The following is a 13,556-nucleotide window of genomic DNA, read 5'->3' on the forward strand; positions in this document are numbered from 1 at the left end:
CCCTCAGGACTCCATATACCATAACTCCAGATCCCTCCAACTTTTAGCTGGGCCACAGTGTCCTAGTCTCCATTCTCTAGGGAAGGGAGAAGATACTGCAATTCTCATAGTGGTTATTTAAAGCCATTTCCATGTGCTCTGGCTTTGGAGGCCAGGACTTAAAACTCTCCTCCACTACTCACGAGCTTCCATGGGAGAATGGTTTAAACTCAAAGAGGTTTAGTTTCTTTATCTGTAAAATAGGAATAATAACAATCCCCTTAGTAGGGTTGTACTTATTGAAGCGCCTAGCACAGACTGGGGCACAAACAGGTACATATTAGTTCCTTTCTTTCTCTTCCCCACACCCATTTGTTTCTTCATTCTCTGCAGATGACTCTGAAACTTTCCTTTTTAAAAAATTTTTTAATTTTAATTTTATTTATTTATTTTTGCTTGTGTTGGGTCTTAGTTGCGGCTGGCGGGTTCCTTAGTTGCAGCTCGCTGGCTCCTTTAGCTGTGGAACGTGTGCTCCTTAGTTGCAGCTCGTGGGCTCCGTAGTTGCGGCACATGTGCTCCTTAGTTGTGGCCAGCGGGCTTCTTAGCTGTGGCTCGCTGGCTCCTTAGTTGCAGCACGTGTGCTCCTTAGTTGTGGCATGCGAACTCTTAGTTACGGCACGCATGTGGGATCTAGTTTCCTGAACAGGGATCGAACCCACATTCCCTGCATTGGGAGGCAGATTCTTAACCACTGCGCCATCAGGGAAGTCCCTGACACTTTCTTTTTGAGTGAATTTCCTCAGTTTCCCTTATATCTGTATCAGAAATTTCTCATTCAAAGTACAACTTTCCCAAAAATGAGTTGGCACTTTTAAGGTAAGGGCCTTAATGTTTTTCAGACCCTTTGTCATAGTAATCCCACCTCTAGGAATCATTTATGAAGAGTAGTGGAAATGTGTATATGTATTCTATATATAAGATTCTATGTTCTATGTTTTTACACACACGCAAACATGTCTGTTGTGGAAATGGGACTTCCCTGGTGGTGCAGTGGTTAAGAATCTGCCTGCCAATGCAGGGGACACTAGCTCGAGCCCTGGTCCGGGAAGATCCCACATGCCGTGGAGCAACTAAGTCCATGAGCCACAACTACTGAGCCCGTGTGCCACAACTACTGAAGCCCGTGCGCCTAGAGCCTGTGCTCTGCAGCAAGGGAAGCCACTGCAATGAAAAGCCCACACACCACAACAAAGAGCAGCCCCTGCTTGCCACAACTAGAGAAACCCCACAGCAACGAAGACCCAATGCAGCCAAAAAGTAAGTATAAATAAATGAATAAACAAATTTATTAAAACAAACAAAAAAAGATGTTTGTTGTGGAATTATTTACCCTAGGGGGGAAAGATACAAAGCTTCTCTGTATTTTTGCTCATTATTTCTTCCTTCCCTTTTGCTTCTGAGAAACAAGTAACTCTTTTCCTCCCTAGATTCAACTAAAAAGTATTTTGTAAAATAACTTAAAAAAATTACAAAACTAACATATGCTTGTAGAAAAATCTAGAAAATAAATCAATCACTTGTGAGTCCACTCTCCAGTGCTGACTACTACTACAGTACCTTTATATTCAAATTCGTTTATACCTGTAAGAACAAAATTAGATATTATACCTATTATTTGGTAATATATTATTTCCTATCTTTTTTCTATCATTACAGTAACATCTTTCCTAACACTCATATCTTAATTTATCTAACCAACGTCCAATGATTGTTGGAAAATCTATTTTGATCTATTTTATTTTTTTTAAACTTTAAAAAAATTGAGGTATAGTCGATGTACAATATTATATAAGTTTCAGGTTTACAACATAGTGAATCACAATTTTGAAAGTTATACTGTTTATAGTTATTATAAAATATTGGCTATTGTCCTGAGTTATTCAATATATCTTTGAGCTAATTTATTTTATATATAGTAGTTTATACCTCTTAATTCTCTATGCCTCTCCTGCCCCACCTGCTTCTCTCTTCCCACTGGTAACCACTAGTTTGCTCTCTATGAGTCTATTTCTTTTTTGTTATATTCACCAGTTTATGTTTTAGATTCCACATATAAGTGATATCATACAGTATTTGTCTTTCTCTGACTTATTTCTTAGCATAATACCCTCCAAATCCATCCATGTTGCTGCAAATTTTCATTCTTTTTTATGGCTGAGTAATATTCCATTATATACATATCATATATATTCCACTTTATATGTGATATATATATATATATATCTCTCACATCTTCTTTATCCATTCATCTGTTGACAGGTGCTTAGGTTGCTTCCATATCTTGGCTATTGTAAATAATGTTGCTGCAAACATTGGGATGCATATATCTTTTCGAATTAGTGTTTTTGATTTTTTTGGATTAAACTATTTTTTTTTCAAGTTTATACATAGGACTGTGGTGACTGCAGCTGCATCTTTGGGCACTTCCTAAATTATATCCTTGCCTGTCTTTGTTTCTGATGCCATCCCTCCCAAGCCTCCATTTCTGGGACCCTGAGCCATAGCATAGGTCCTTGCCTCTGGGTAGGCCCCTTCCTGTTGGCTTACAAATATTACAAACCTACTCCAGCACACCTAGGTTTCAAAACTCTCCCCCTTGATTCTTCTGGCCTTTTCCTGCATCCTGAAGGCTCCTCTGTCCTCACAGGTAGGGCTTCTTCCTCCTCCTTAAGGTGAAGTTCCCTGTGTTCTGGATCCCCTTCCTTCCTGTTATCCCCACTCCTGCCTGTAAACACTTCTTTCCTGCCTCCTTTCTCCTAGCCCACACATGTACTTAGTCTTTCCCAACCACAGGTCTCGTCCTGACCATGACCCTCCCCCTGCCCCCAGTGTCCATCCCTTCTCACTTCTCTTCTCAGCCAAACCCCTTGGAAGTGGAAACTGCGTTTGCCATCTCCCCTCTCCTCCCTGACACGACCACCTGGCTCCAGTATTACCTTCTAAATTGTCAAGTGCAATTGGCATTATTTGTTCTTCGTCTTGCCCGACATTGTTCAAATTTACTCCTTGAAACTCTGTCCTGGGCCATCTCTTCCTAAAATGGTTCCTTCTTAGTCACTCCTGTCAGCTCTTCTTTCTCTAATCACTCTGAAATGCTGGCTTCTCTCCACACTAATGGTCCTCAAAGTGTGGTTCCCCGACCAGCACCATCAACATGGCCTGAGAATTTGTTAGAGATGCAGCTTTTCAGGTCCCACCTCTGACCTCCCTCCTGAATTAAAAACTGGTGGAGTGTCCACTCAAGTTTGAGAACCACTGCGCTACACATTCTCCCTGGCCCATCTCCTCTTTAAGCTCCACTTTATTCTTTTCACACCTAATACTCCTAAAATTCTTTCCACCTCAGACTGCTCTCCGGAGCTCCAGTTCTATACATGTAACCACCTATAGGGCATCTCTACTCTCCCATCAGGGCTTTACAGGGAAAATAATTTCCTCCCGTAATCCTGTCATTTCTACTGTATCCCTTTCCCCCCAGATGATACCACCATCTACCCAGTTGCCAGTGTCAGATCCTTGGATTTGATTCTTTTCTCGTTTACTCACCTAAGAAAAACACTAGTTTGCCATTTCAGGAGCATCTCTTAAATTGACACTATCCTCTAGTCTGCACTGCCATTGCTTCCTTCAGGTCCATTGCCTTTAGTGCTGGGATTACTGCAATCACCTCCTAATGGGGTCGACTGCCTGAAGCCTGGTTCCTTACCAATCTACTTCCCACACTGCTACCAGAATCATCTTTCTAAAATAAAACCCAGATCGTGTTTGTCTCCTGCCTAGTCATTCAGTGGCTGTCTAGTGCCTTCCAGATAAAGTCCAAACTCCAATATAGTGGCACAGGGGGGGCTTTTATGCCCCAACCCCTGCTTACCTCCACTGCCACATCTCCTGCTGTTCTTTATGTGCTCCCTGTGCTCCAGCCCTAGGGGGAAACTGGAATCATCGATACTTACAGTTCCTCCAAAGGGCACTCTTTCTCACACCCTCAAACCATTGTTCGTGCTATTGTGCTACTTCCTTTATGAGGAATGCCCTTCCTTCACTTACCATCTGGAAATTTTCTTTCTTCTCTAGGGCTCAGCTCAGAGTCAACTTCTGTGTAAAACCTTCCTTGGATGCCCAGGCTCAGCTGGATGCGCCCCACAGTCCGCACATCATGCCTTGATCAGAGACCTTATCACGTTGTGTTTTGTTCTCTTGTTGTCTGCCTGAGGAGTCTGCGAGTAGCTTGAGGACAGGTCCTGTCATCGTTTAGTGCAATGCCCGACACATAGTAGGTGTTTAGCAAATAGCTGTTTAATAGGAGAAAGACTGCTTTCTCTTTTCTTGAATCTACCCTTACTACCTATTTCCTAATCACCCCTATTTTTTCATTCCCAGCCATCTTTCATCCTTATCATGCTACTGAAGTAGCTCTGGAGAACAAAGATGTGCTGGCCTTATCATAAACTTCTGAGCAGCAGTTAGCTACCCAGTTCTCAAAGAATTCTCTTTCCTGGGCTACTGAGCAGACGCTTTTTGAATTCTCTTTACATTTCGGTCTGCACTTTCACTGGTTCCCTTCCTCATGCTTTTTGCAACTGCTCTACTGGGCACTATAGCAAGCACAGGGGTTGATGGCGACGGTGGGAAATGGGCCCGGATGTGCTGATAAGCTGGCTCTCTGGGGAAAAAAAAGGCCCTGATTTGTAGCTTTTGTCTATTCCACGGTATAAATACTCTCACCAGACTGATTTCAGGCTACCAACATTTTAACAACCAGCTCACAAAATTCTTGAATATCTAATAATTGGCTTTCATGAGTATGAGCCAGCTCTAGCATACCACTGGGTATGCAGAAATGAGTAAGGCCAGTTTGACAACTAGGAGGGGATAATCTAGTGGTGGAAACAGAGAAATATTGGCTTGGCCAAAAAAGTTCGTTCGGGTGTTTCTGTAACATCTTATGGAAAAACCCAAACGAACTTTTTGGCCAACCCAATAATTCTAAGACAAATGTGATAAGCACCATTTAGTGTTTAAACAAGGCACTATGGGGTTGAATGGAAGGAAGGTTTAATTAGGAAAATCTGTGAATACTTCCTATAGGAAGAGAGGGGTGTCTGAACTAGACCTTAAAAAATGAGGACTTTAAAGGCAGACATAAGGGGTTAAAAACTATTCCAGGCAGAGGAGACGCCTTGAACAAAGGCGGGATAGTACATTATTTGGAGGAATAGCTAATAGATGAGTAGGACTGGGATGCAAAGAAAGCGGGACACCAGAATGGATTCTGACACTATCTAGTTTTGTGATGTTGGTCAAACTGGTTAACTTCCCCAGGCCAGTTTCTATACCTTTAAAATAAGAATCTGATTTCTATGGCCCATTTCTGTCTTGATTTGATGACCCACCTTGGGAAGAGAAAGAAAATACAAGAGTGGGAAAGAAGGAGAAAGGAAGAAATGTATATAGTGTGGAGTTTTTAGGTGGCTAAAGGCTGCAGTGCTGGCAATGCTGCAGGATTCCCTCCCACTGTCAGTTCCCCCCGCTAACTTTTGGCTTAATCCCAGTTATGAAAACCCCGACCCCATGTTTGAGCCATTGCACTGTTAGCTGAAGGCTCAGTTCTTTTCTTTTAAACTGAATGAATATACTGAATCCTGACAGTATATGTAGAAGCAATTTAGTTCATCCTTCTGCTTTGAGGGAACAGGGGATTTTCCTTTTTCCATAGAAAGTATCAAGAAGATCCCACAGGCTCCCCTAGTAACTCATTCCCTTTGAATAACTGTTATTATTGTTATTATCCAGTCTATCTAGAATTTCTCCATCCCCACCTCTTGCCTGTCTTCTCTAGAGATCTCATCTTCATTCCTTTAAACATTGTGAATCATAAAACATATACAGAAAAGTACATAAAACATAAATGCAAGGTATAATCAGAGCAGATAAGCATGTCAGCACCAAGAGCAAGAGACAGACTTGCCATAACTTAGGAAGCCCCCCATGTATTATTTCCCAAGCACAACCCTCCAGAGGGAACCACTGTCTTGACCTAATGTAATAATCATCTTTGTTTTGCCTCTTACCATCCATATATGTATCCCTCAAATACTAGTTCAGTATCCCGTTTTATAACTTGATTTGAAAGGAATCATAGTGTATGCATTCCTTTGTTCTTGCTTCTTTTGTTCAACATTCTAACATTCATTCACATTGTCATGTGTAGCTAGTTCATTCTTTTATATAGTCTTCCATTATGAGTATCCCAGTTTACCCATTCTACTGTAGATGGACACTTGGGTTGTTTCCAGCCTTTGGCCAGTATAAACAATGCTGCTATGAACATCCCTGTACACATGCCCAGTGCATGTGAGTTCCCTTAGGGCACAGGGGTAGAATTGTTGGGTCATAGGCTCTGTGTATCCTCATCTTCATCCTTCATTCTCTCCCTTATATTCGTGGGCAAGCTTTATTCCACTTTTTCTTTCCTAAAGAATTTTAACTTCTGTGCCTTTGTTCCTGTTTTTCTAGCTTTTGATCCTGTTTGTCAGTCTTCTTGTGTTCTTATAACGTTATCAGTATTGGTTCAAGCTTCTCGACCTGTATATCACCTTCCTCCTGTAGTTAAGAATGGTTTCCTCTCCCAAAGAGTAATTTTTTTATTACTCAAGTAGGAAATGTCTTTGGAGTATTTTGAGAGTTCTCTTTCAAATGTGCACAAAATGAAAAGCATATATATATATATATATGTGTATATATATATATATATGTGTGTGTATATATATATATATATATATTTTTTTTTTTTTTTTGCGGTATGTGGGCCTCTCACTGTTGTGGCCTCTCCCGTTGTGGAGCACAGGCTCCGGACGCGCAGGCTCAGCGGCCATGGCTCACGGGCCCAGCCGCTCCGCGGCATGTGGGATCTTCCCAGACCGGGGCATGAACGCGTGTCCCCTGCATCGGCAGGTGGACTCGCAACCACTGCGCCACCAGGGAAGCCCAGAAAGCATATATTTGATTAATAGAGGGCCAGGGACAGGCTTCTTTCTGTAAGTTATTATAGTATGGGAATTAGTACTGTGGGCTTTTGAGTCATACCGATCTACAAGCTGCCACTTGTTGGCTATGTGTCCTTGGGCAAGCTACTGAACTTTCATGCTTTAGTTTCTGTCTAAATGTGGATCTGTCAAAATGCAGATAACAATTATAGTCACTTATTGGGTTATTGTGTGTATTACATGAAAGAATCTATAAGTTTGATTAAAAGAGGTTTATAAACTTGGTCATAAGATAGGGAGAAGTGAGGAAAGACAGGAATTCAGAATGCCTTCAGGATGTGTGTAGTGAGGGTACATACTATGAGTTTGTACCACCCTCTGTGGGGTGGCTTGCTAGGGGAGGCATGTGACAGGCTGCCTGTGGCCACAGAACAGAGTGAAGTGAATAGGCCATTTGGGAATCCAACTCACAACCCTGGCTTCATTTACTGTTCAGCTGGCCAAAATACCATGAAAAAGTGAATGGGATTAGAAATGCTGTCAAAGTAAACAGGAAGGCATGAGGACACCACAGGATAACTCGAGTTAACAAGCTGCTCTAAACAGCATCCTCTCTTTGTGCAATTTATTGTACAGGAGAGTTGGCTGGAATAGAAACCATTCTTAATCATCAAAAAACCACATTCTAATTTTCCTGGCTCTGCAGGCATTCCATGTATAATTCCAGACTTTTGTTGCTTACATTTCTTAGCTTTAGGAGGTAGTTTTCCAAAACCAGATACTTAATTATAGCTGCAACACTTAAAAGCCAATACCTCATTACCTAACTGGGAAGCTGAGAAATGTTTATCATTTCTCTTTCCCACTCAAAGGTTATTAATATTCATTTCAACTTGTCTGCTAGTCAACCTCTTTGTGAAGACATTGAGTTTTGGACTTGGAATCGTACTCCCACATAAAGCTAGAAAAATCTAATAAGGCTTTTATGGAAGTAGCATTTCCAACTTGACACTAACTGTTGGCCCAAATATTGACCCATTACTGGGGCAACAATGCCTACTGGATTTTAACTTTTCAGTTCCTATACCGCTATTATTTCAGTTACACTTCATAAATCCTATTATGCTTCTTTTCAAATAATTCTTGAAAAATCATGTTTGAGTGTACTGTAGGTGATGGGGAAAAGGTGGAAGAGAAATTAAAAAGAGGAAGAGACTGGTGCTGAATGATTATCGAGTGACGTATGACAGTATGTGCTAACTTCGTATCAGCATAGCAAGGCCAGATGGTTTATTTATAGTTTGTTATTTCAATAACATACGTTATCTGGTAATATAATAGGAAAGGGCCCACTTGTATAATTACTTTTAAACTCTGGATTTAAAAGTAAGGCTGTTAACAGAAAGAAAAAAAAACAATCAGCCCTTTACATCTTCACCTGAATTGATAACTGGCACAAACTGATGAAGGGGTCCAACATGGAGGACTGTTCGGAGAGGAAGGTGCCAACTCCTAATAAGAGAATGCTACATTCTATAAGTTCTCGTAATTGGAAATCACGGTCTTGAACAGCAGCAGTGGCAACACAGATGCCAACTGAAACCTCGATGTTGGGTTTGTCCACCAAAATGTCAAACCTTCATGGCTGGTATTTTGGCACTGATGAAATAAAGGCACTAAGTATTATTGGCATTGAAAAAGAGCTCAGGGAAGAATCTCACTGAAGTGAGGGAAAAGAATCTAGAGACTTACACAGTACTCCTCAACCAAATGTTTGACTCTAAGTTTCTTACAAAATCAGAGCTACTAATACAGCAGCATAGCCTGTTTTGAGCTTTACCTCTTATTTGCCTACTCGCTGGCCAGGGAACACAATAGCCCAACAAATGATGAAGACTTGGCTCTAAATGTCCCCCAGCAGCAGCTTCCTCCCTAAAGGTGAACACATCTTAAACAATGTAGCACAGCTGGGGGCAGCGGTCAGGAAATGGGAGGGTGGGCTTTGTGTGAGCAAAGTCTTTGGCTTACTTGAGAGTCCAGGGAGGGTGGGCTTTGTGTGAGCAACGTCTTTGGCTTACTTGAGAGTCCAGGATATAGATTTGCAAACCACAGCCTCTTTAAACAGTGGCTGAGGCTATATATGAAATAACCTCTGTAATTTTCATGTACACCTGGTGAGAAAGAGTCATGAATCTCAAACACCTGGGGAAATAGAGATTTTTTTCCCCAGAGGCCCATTTGCTCCTTTTGAAAAGTGCTAAGACTGGAGGCCCAGGCGAAGCTTCCCAGGTGATTCTGATTTAGTTCCCCTAACTGTGGATCACAACTGTAGTGGAACAGGAATGTCAGAAGAACTGGTTACTTAAACCTTTATGTCCATTTATCAAATATGGTTAACAACCCCTGCCCTCCCTACCTTATGAGAATAATAGCTAACAGTAATTGTTCAATAAATGTAAGCTATTACGTGCTATTAGGCACTGTCCTAAGAACTGTACATGTAATAACTGCACATCTCATGGAAACTGATTCACAGAGAGGTTAAGGAACTTGCCAAAGGTCATACAGCTAGGGCTGGAATTCAAAGCTATGCAGTCTAGAGATGTTTTTAACTGTTATTTACAGTGTTATAAAGAATATATGAAACATGCATGAGGAAAGCATCTTACTTTGAAAAGTTAAAGGTTCTTTAAGTGGCAGTTGAATGAAGTTCCTGGAGGGAAGAGTCTGCATCTAGCCAGCACTTGCTACATCGTAGCTGCTCACAACTTCATTCAAAGGCCGTGAAAATCCGATCTTTGCCTGTTTCCCTCAAATGCTGACTTTAGCTTATTGAAGCGCCACAGATAAAGTGACTCCTTTGACTACTGAAAATAAAGGGAGGAACTCTGCAGACCAGGTGCTTCACACAGGGCTTGGCAGGAGTGAATAAATAAGTGTTGGCTGAATTGAACATCTTCCAGGTGATGGATGTGTTGGCTGAATTGAATGTCTTCCAATCAAAGGCATTTAAAATGTGCTATTCATATTCTACAAAATAGCTTGAATTATTTAGAATGTCAAAACGGGAAAGGGCAAGTGGCAAGTTAAGGAAATTAAAGAGAAATGGGGTATAAATGGAATATTAAACCTTTGAAATTCAAAATTAAGAACCTGGTTATATATCCTTGAAGTCCTCTTTCCTGGCTTAGCAGGGAAGTGGGAGGGATGAGCTTCAGGGATGGAATAAGCCTATGCTTTAATACTGTAACACCTCTCATTTGTGTTGTACGTACTTGCTGTAGGCATACTGATCCAAACAAGCTGCCTAATGTTTTTTTAAAGGCTGACTTGACTTTACATAATTCTATAACAACCCTTACACTTTTTAGCATGTGCTCAAACGTAGCTCAGAAATAAAACAGGTTTTTCTACCCCTTTAGATGACAAAGTGAGTCCCTTATAGCAAGTTGGGCTTGTATTCCTGGCATTGGATCTAATGAAGTATTTGACTCACTTCACATCCAACAAAATGTTGTTTGGCTTGCTTATAACGTGCAAACAATCTCTAAAGAGCACATGCACAATGCAGGTTTTTCCACAATTCCTAGGAATCTGATGCGTAAGCGGTTAATCCGTGATGTGGCATGATCCGAACCGACGGCAGGCAAAGGATCTCCTATGGAGACCTGTGTGGGAAGCGGTGTGATGCTCAACGGGGCCAGCATTCAGCCCTGTATATAATTACAAAGCAGATACCTGTGCTGAACTGCCACAAGGCGGACAAGAACTCAGGTTCTCTAGTACGACATCCTCACTCAGTTTCTCTTCTGATGCACCTCTGTAAAATGTTGCCCACACCACCTAGCTGTGGAACGGATTCTCTCTGTGAGACTGCTTGTCCTTTGCTTTAAGAGCAGTGTGAGAGGAAGTCCTGTCCCTTTTGGAACTAGGAAAAGCAGAAGAACAGACCTAAGAGCAGCAGTGTGTCGGCTACAACAGGCTCTCAAAAAGCATATGTTAAACTGCTGTGACCTATACAAGATAATTGCCACTGGCTAATTTCAAGGTGAGGGTTAAAGCAACTCACACACACACACACACACACTTAAAAAGAAAAAAGTAATGTCTAGACATGCATATTGCACAATTGAGGTTTTAAAAAATGCCTCCTACACAGGGTGTCCCAAAAATCTTAAAGTTTTAAGTTATTAAGGCTGGGGATAGGGATGGTGGGCTGAACCTGCCTTCTGCCACCCCAACGGGGTAAGCTACACATGATTCTGATTTATCACCAACTGAAAGCGCAGCCTAGATTAAGAGACATTTTAAAGGACTAATTAGTCAACCCTTGCAAAAGTAAATTAAGGGCCTGTGTTGAAACAGCCAAACGGAAACTCTAATACAGCTTTGTAGCAAAAGTGCTTGGAGTGTATTCAAATAGAAAACCTTGGGCTGGAAATACTTGTTTCTAAAAAGAATTACACCACCCCACCCTCCTTTATCAAGTAATCCAAGCCACCTTAAACACTCAAGGTCTGATCAAGCAAGACGTATTTTATGAAAACCTCTTTCAGCCTGAACTAGATCATGTCCTTGGGAATAAACAAATTTTATTCAATGAGCAAGTAGAAGGGATTCTTGATTACTGCTATAGTTCTTTTGTGTAGACAGACTGCTTCTAGGTTAATGCAAAAGCTCAGAAAAGAACATCAGATAAGGTAAAAGGCTTTATTATTCAGGAGCAGCTCAAAGTCTGACACTGACACAAGCAGGGATAATTATTATCTCATTACATTTGACCTTTGGCACCCATTTGAAGTACTAGTTTTCCAAGTGGGAATGTTACACTCAGTAGACTCTCAGCACAGTTTCTGACAGCCACATTTATACCCAATTTTACTCAGCAGAAACTGTCAGATGAGCAGGGATACAAAGAAGAAAACCACCTACTTTAGTTCTCTTTTTCATGGATCCTTTTCCCCACTGGCTTTCAAATCAAGAAAGATAGATTGCATTATTGGCAGGTATTGGTCATAAATAACACCTTCCCACAAACACACAAAAATCAAACATCAAATATAAGTAGAGTTCTTAAATATTCAGTTAATGCTACGGCATACTTTGTTTCGAAAATAGCATTTCTGTGGCTTTCCTTTATTTACCTTTCTCCTTGGATAAAACCAGGAGAACCCATGCTTAACTGACCCATGCAGTTCTTGTTGTTACACCTTCATTTATAAGAATCAAAGGAATTAAAGAGTTATCATTAAGAATAGATTTTAAAATGATGACAGAAGTATGAATAAAGTCTACACAGTCCTCAGGGATGTGGATAAAATGAATCAAGTTTCATGACTGGAAGAGGACTCCCTTCCAAGGACATAGTACATAGAAGTACACGGAGCTTGTTTCTATAAGGTTACAAAGGGCTAAAATATAAAACAATGGTTCATTTGAAGCTGATTGATACGTAACTGTTAAGGTAAGGGATACTCAAGATATTTTGCACACTATTAACTGAGAGTCAGTCTGTACACTCTCTCTATTAAATACCTAGAGAAAATTCTATGATGTTTGGCTCAGGGCTCTACTAGAAGATCACTGCTTTTTTGTATATAAAGAGAATCCAAAAAATCAAGTTAAAGTCAAGATTTACTCTTTAGGTTCTGGATTTTCAGTTAAGAACTACCTACTTTTATAAAAATATCAATAAAAAATCATTACTTTTTCTTAAAATCTGACGACTTCTTTTTTAAAAAAGTAGCAGCCCCTAGAGAACTGAAGACTGAATTCAAACTCCAGCTTCAGTGACTACTGATTCTATAAACATCTTCCTCCAGTAAATGGCAAAAACTATAACCTTTTCTAGAACGTGATGTTGGGTTGGAAACATAGTAGATTGCTTGGTAAAAATATGAGAACCTTAGATCTCATGTGGGAGATATATACGGGGGGAAAAAAAGACAAACATTTCTAGTGTTCTCCAACGAGCTGATATTTATCACTGCTTTTAAAATAAAGATGATTTTAACTTGAGATTGTATTTTAACACTGAATCAATATAAATTTGCTTATCTAAACATCACATTTTACCACATACTTAAAAAACCCCACAAAAATGTAGTGAAAAGATTATATATATTTTATATGAAACTGTATTTGTTGGAAGCAGCAGAGACCCAGGGTCCTCTTCAGCAGCTGACCTTCACAGACAGGCCTCCTGCTGTGGCCTGCAGATACTTTCCACTGTGCCCAGAAAGTTTCAGAGTAAGAGAGACAACACTTGTTTTTTTGCCTCTATGACATGGGATGTCATTATTGTAGGGAGGATGCATAATTTAAAAAGTAAAGACTACTCATTCAAAATGTTACACAGTGACAAACTTACTTTATGAAATTTAAACACAGCATTCATTCCGAGGAAGCTGCACGGTACACCATGGCAGTAGAACCAGGCTAGGTAAATTTCGGAGTTGAAAGGATTTTCTCTAAAAAGGAAAAAACGGTAGCTTTCTTAAAACCAGAGTTACAGAGTCACTCTGTTGAATT

The 13,556-nt window shown here is 40.5% G+C and overlaps 1 protein-coding gene across 1 annotated transcript in view; it reads right to left on the minus strand.

The window, feature by feature from the left end:
• Window positions 1–13,082: 13,082 nt before the first annotated feature.
• Window positions 13,083–13,556, minus strand: part of DTL (denticleless E3 ubiquitin protein ligase homolog) — a 38,534-nt gene continuing 38,060 nt past the window's right edge. Inside the window, exon 16 of the mRNA XM_060009996.1 lies at window positions 13,083–13,495. The gene's annotated coding sequence lies outside the window, so the exon portion shown is untranslated. The remainder of the gene's footprint in view (window positions 13,496–13,556) is intronic.

Source organism: Delphinus delphis, chromosome 1 (assembly GCF_949987515.2).
Source record: "Delphinus delphis chromosome 1, mDelDel1.2, whole genome shotgun sequence".
Classification (NCBI taxonomy): domain Eukaryota; kingdom Metazoa; phylum Chordata; class Mammalia; order Artiodactyla; family Delphinidae; genus Delphinus; species Delphinus delphis.